The sequence below is a fragment of the Triticum dicoccoides genome, chromosome 1B, assembly GCF_002162155.2.
Source record: "Triticum dicoccoides isolate Atlit2015 ecotype Zavitan chromosome 1B, WEW_v2.0, whole genome shotgun sequence".
NCBI classification, from domain to species: Eukaryota; Viridiplantae; Streptophyta; class Magnoliopsida; order Poales; family Poaceae; genus Triticum; species Triticum dicoccoides.
Genome location: NC_041381.1, coordinates 22,727,410 through 22,733,485, shown reverse-complemented (window position 1 = coordinate 22,733,485; position 6,076 = coordinate 22,727,410). Strand labels below are relative to the sequence as shown.

General features: G+C 46.1%; 1 pseudogene; it reads left to right on the top strand.

Moving 5' to 3' along the window:
• The first annotated feature begins 23 nt into the window (after positions 1-23).
• Positions 24-3,717, top strand: LOC119316860 (annotated as a pseudogene).
• Positions 3,718-6,076: the final 2,359 nt, after the last annotated feature.

Genomic DNA, 6,076 nt, shown 5'->3' with positions numbered 1-6,076 from the left:
GCCTCCCCCCCCCTCCCCCTGCCTGCACTGTCCCATCGCTCGCTCGCTCGCTTTCTCGCCCGCTCGGTGGCGGTGGTGGGGGAGAAAGTTGCCGGCCGGCCAGCGCACGGGGAAAAGGCGCACATACTTTCTTTCTTTCTTTCCACCGCCGCCCTCCTCCTCCTCCCGGAGGAGTTCCGATTCCCCCTCTCTTTCTCTCTCTTCTTTCTCTCTCTCTTTCTTGCTCTGCTCTGGAAGCAGGGGGTCCTGATTTGGGCGCGGGCGCCGTCCGCCGTGATTCGGTTCGGCTGATTTGGGAGGTCTGCTCGTTTGATCCGAGTTCGCTGATTGGTTGATTGATTGGTTGGTTGGTTCATCTCCGGCGGCTCGATTTGAGGGCCGGTCGGCTTGGTCGCCATGGGGAACTGCTGGGGCGCCAAGATCAGCTCCGACACCTCCTCCTCCTCCTCCCCTTCAGGTGCGTGCGTCGTCCTCCCTCCCTCTCCTCATGCTACTATTTTGCAAAGATTTTTAATACTACGTACCAGCGGTACGACTAGTTCATAACTAATCTGTGCCCAGAGGGTCGAATAAATGCTGAATGAAAAATCTGGTGGTTTTTGGTTTGCGGCGACTTCGTGCTCTGCATCCCTTCTCTCCTTCCCGAAACCAGTCCTCGGTCATGCTGATTCGATTTCGGTCCAATCCAACTGCTTCAACATAGGGCAAACACTAGGTTAGGTTCACTACTGTAGAAACTTAATCTGGTTCCTACCAAATAGTACTCCCTCCGTAAACTAATATAAGAGTGTTTAGATCCCTATTTTAGTGATCTAAACGCTCTTATATTAGTTTACAGAGAGAGTATTAAGTAGACTACTCAATAAAGAAATCACTGGTCTGTGTTAACTCTCTACTACTTTGCATCTCCTCACTGTTTTCGGGAACTAAGACTAGAACTGGGTTATGCTGATTTCGTTCCGTTCAATCGACTCAAGATTGGAGAGTCACTAAATTCAGTACAGCACAAACTTAATTTGTCTCCCTAGGAAAATTCAGTCCCTTCTTTGGAAAAATCTGTCGCGAGCTTTGACTCTTCCTCTTGATCTGCTTCGTGTGCAAGGGATCATGCCTTTCCGTTTTGGGCCTAGGGGAGAGGAAGCTTCCGATGTAGTAGTAAAATGCTTCACTTAACTTTATCTGACTTCTCCTCTGATTTTTCTGAGTGTCAAAGCTCGAATTCTGATGCTACTTTTGGCTATATCCACGTGCTTTTCTTCAAAGTTATTGACTGTCCTGTTTTGGATGTTCAGCCTTCTTTTCTGTAATAAGCGAAACTAAAGGAAGAAAATACATATTTAGTCCGACCTAACTTGTCCATGATGAACCTATTTTCTGTTCAATGTTAGGCAGACAAGATAAATGATAAAGGGACAGCAACCTATTTATTATTCTAAACCGTGATCGAATCATTTCTGAAACTCTGCGCCATTGTATGATGATGATGATCAGGGACGAATTCCAAGTATGCTACTAGGAATGGGGCGGCCTTGAGCAGCTCCAGCAGCTATGCCTCCGCGGCGTCAGTGCCACGGAGCGAGGGTGAGATTCTGGAGTCAGCCAATGTCAAGGCCTTCTCTTTCAATGAGCTGAGGACCGCCACGAGAAACTTCCGTCCGGACAGTGTGCTAGGCGAGGGAGGGTTCGGGTCAGTCTTCAAGGGGTGGATCGATGAGAAGACCCTCACCCCAACTAAGCCAGGCACCGGGATGGTCATTGCTGTAAAGAAGCTTAACCAGGAAAGCTATCAGGGCCATAGGGAATGGCTGGTTAGTGACAATTTTGCCTGCTGGAAATGGGATTTCTTGTTTATTTCAGTTCTGCATTGTGTCTGACATGCTCTTTCTTTTCGGCGCAGGCTGAAGTGAATTACCTTGGACAACTATCGCACCCGAATCTTGTAAAGCTCGTTGGGTACTGTGTCGAAGACGAATAGCGGCTTCTCGTCTACGAGTTCATGCCCCGTGGGAGTTTAGAGAATCATCTATTCAGGAGTAAGCCCCTGGCCTTTTACTTTTCTTATTCGCTGGGTGTTATTCTCCAGTTTTGAAGGAATGATGCTAAAGTGTTCCAACATTCAGGGAGTACACATTTCCAGCCGCTCTCCTGGAACCTTCGGATGAAAATTGCCCATGGAGCAGCAAAAGGGCTCGCGTTTCTCCACAGTGACAAGGCCAAAGTCATCTACCGCGATTTCAAAACCTCTAATATCCTCCTAGATGCGGTATATATATCCACAGCCTTGAAGGATCTTTTCCTTTGCGTCCGCAAAATATCTCTATCGGTCGATCTGACAGTCACGCAATTTCTTCTTCAGAACTATGACGCAAAGCTCTCAGATTTCGGCCTGGCGAAGGACGGACCGACGGGTGACAAGAGCCATGTGTCCACAAGGGTGATGGGGACATATGGGTATGCTGCACCAGAATACCTTGCAACAGGTCGGTTGATCATTCCACTTTCAGAATCCTCAGCTGGGCAAATATAAGATATATTGCTGAAAATCTGACCACGCCTACCTGAATCGTGATTGCGTTGTCACTCTGGTTGTGTCATCGACCAAGATGCCGAACATAACCAATTTTAGGCTACAACCTTTCAATCCTCATCTGCACAAATATCTTGCCCGAAAATCTAACCACACCTACCTGAATCATGATTGCGTTCTCACTCTGGTTGCGTCATCGACCAAGATGCCAAACTTAACTAATTTTTCGGCTAGAACCTTTCAGTCCTCATCTGCACAAATATCTTGCTGAAAATCTAAACACACCTACCTGAATCGCGAGTGCATTGTCACCCTGGTTGCGTCATCAACCATCATGCCGAACTTAAACTAATTTTCCTGCTGCAATATTTCCATGATCAGGCCACCTGACCACGAAGAGCGACGTGTACAGCTTCGGCGTGGTCCTCCTGGAGATGCTCTCGGGGCGTCGCGCGGTGGACAAGAACCGGCCGACCGGCGAGCACAACCTGGTGGAGTGGGCGCGGCCGTACCTGACAAGCAAGCGGCGCATCTTCCGCGTCCTGGACCCCCGTCTGGGCGGGCAGTACTCCCTTGCCAAGGCCCAGAAGGCGGCGTCGCTGGCGCTGCAGTGCCTCTTGGTGGACTCGAGGAACAGGCCGAGCATGGAGCAGGTCGTCGTGGTGCTGGAGCAGCTCCACGACGCCAAGGAGGGAGGGAACAGCCCTCGCCCGCAGCTGCAGAGAAAGCCGAGCAGCAACCGGGGCGTGAACGGCTCGAGATCGTCGTCGACCAAGGGGAACAACAAGAAGCCCGCCTCACCGAGACCGGTTTGACCGTGCGAGTGGGATCACATAGCAGAATCTACTAGAGAGATGCGTCAAGGTGTAATGTATGTATGGTATAATAGGGTTTTAGAGTGGTGATCTGCGAAGAGGCAGCGGATTTGTGAATGTTTTGTGCCCGTGTTGTAGGGATGTATCTTTGCAGCTTCTAGTGTTGGTATGTACAGCTTGTATCTATCCGGTTGTAGCTAGTCTGTATGTAGTCCTTTTGTGTATGCCTGATTGCTTTGGTTCTGACTTAAGGTCCAGAGGTTTTGATCTGATTTAGATGCATGCACCCGGTTAAACCAAGACCTTAAAATATGAAGATGAACAGTGTAAAGTACATATTTGTCACTTCATTTATTAAATGTGAATGAACAATCATATTGGTGTTTTAGCAGAGCAGGCCATGACTTCCATGCGTCAACTGTATCTTTTCCCTTAGGGATGTTGACCATTTTTGTTCATATCATATAGTACTAGTATATGTTTCTTTTTTTTAAAAAGTAGTATATGTTACAGATAATGTTGGGAAAATCACCTTCTGTATTTTTAATTTCAAACAGTTGGCCACAATGATCTTTTTATTTACTTGGTGGGTTCAGCCAAATTACCATTGTTTTTTTCAGGGGTTTCAGCCAAATTATTATTATCTGGGCAAGCGTACGGCGGCGGCCCAAGGCAGAGCACGCAGCCCAGCCGCCAAAACAGAGCTCGCCCTCGCTCCCCTCCGGCCCAAGTGCCGCTCCTCCTCCTCCTCGGTCGACGCCGGCGCCGGTGGATGGCTCCGCCGCGCCAAATCGAGCCCCTCACGCCGCGAGCCGCTCCTCCTCCTCCTCAGCCTGCAATCCCCGCCGAGCTCCGATCCCCGCCGCCGTCAGGCTCCTCCGATCCGCGGGCGATCGCCGGGGCGCCGCCAAGATCAGCTCCGGCCCCTCCCGTTCCTTTAGGTGCGCGTTTCTATTCTTCAGCAAAATAGTTTTCTGGCATCCGACCAGGTTAATACCCACCGTAACAAACGGACAGGCTATCGCGAATGTTTTGATGAACGATACTAATTGCAAAACCATATGAAAACATCCTTCTGGACAATGTTAGCCTCCCTCACGATTTATATGGTGAAGAGATTCTCAATTGTGTTTCCTCATGATATAGTTACGGAGAGTAAACACCATCTGTCAGCTTCATGGAGATATCCCTATTGTTTTTTTGAGTGCTCCAAACAAGGGTTGGCTAACACGTGCCTCTTATTGTGTGTGTGTTTTTTTTTCCCAAAAGATGCCTCACTGATTTGTATGCCTCTTTTTTTTTTTTGCCAGTACATATATATTGATGATTCACATAAACAAAAATATATGTCAAGCTGGATTACATGCTACACATGGCACGGCTCTTTGGTCAGCTGTGACTATCACCATGACTGTTGTACTTATTTCATCTCTGCAGTTGTAATTGATTGTTTAGATTCAGAATCCAGCTTCGAATTCATCAATTATGGAAGTTTTCACATTTGCCTAGGGGATTGCATTGCTTATATATATATATGCTAAACTCTTATCTTTCAGCTGGTATCTCTCATTATATCTATTAATACGATTTCTCTTAGATAAGCCTGTTTTGCTATCTTGCAAAGCTATAAAAGTTTGTTTACAATGCCAAGTATGGTGTTCCATGATGAATTTTATCTTCCATGAATTTCTCTGTAATATACAGGCTATTTTACTCACGAGATACAAGCTACTCTCTCAAGTATGGGTGCACATTGCTGAGAAACTACCGACACAGGTTTAATCTCACTGGGTGAGTGTTGGAAATAAGTCATCAGTCGCCATCTGTTATGGCGGGATAATATTACAGTGGTTAATTTAGGCCAACCTTGATTTGTTGCAACATTGAATCAAGTCTGCTCTGTCAATGCTTCCACATATTTGGTTGGTTCGGTTTTCCTTCTGATTTATCACAATGATAATGCCATCACCTTTTGCCTATCTCTTCTGAACTGTTTAAGTTCTCATGTGTTACTTTGTTTTTTTGTGCCGTTTCATTTTCTCTTGTACAAAGGGAGGGACAAGCACTCACTATGAATCTGAACTTACAAGGGTCTGTATCTAACTTACAAGGGTCTGTATTTAATTAGTAGTTCCTGCAATGTATACAAAGGTGAAAACTAGCTTCTTGATAGTCGAACTATGCAATTATATATTGGAGTTTCCATTAGTTTTTGGTTTTTTAAAATTTGCATGCTGCAAACGTACATTTTCAGGTAATGCTAAGGCTTTTTTTTGGACCATGTTATATTGAATGATCTTGAACAAGTTGATGCGACAAGGACCGAGGAAGTGATATCGTACTCTCAGACGTCGATGACAACAAGATGGTGCGAGTTATCTCACTATCTATTTATTCTTAGGTGGTTATTTCTAGTGATATACACAAACATCTATTAGGACTGTATTATGTTATATTCTTTTGTTTCGTGACCAGTGCTACACTGCCCCTCATACATCTTTTCCACCTTTGTAATGTTACTTTCTTTCCAGGTTTGCAAGGATCGTATACCTCACATAATTTCACGCCGAACTTTCTTGTGAAATTATGCACATCGCCATGTGCAGCTTGAGAGAAGGGACTGGCTTCAGGTTCTGTCCATTCTATAGTAGCACTATTTTTTCCACAGTACTATAGTGCTTAATGAACAATTTTTCAGTACGAACATAGGCTTGAACCCAGGGATAGAATATTT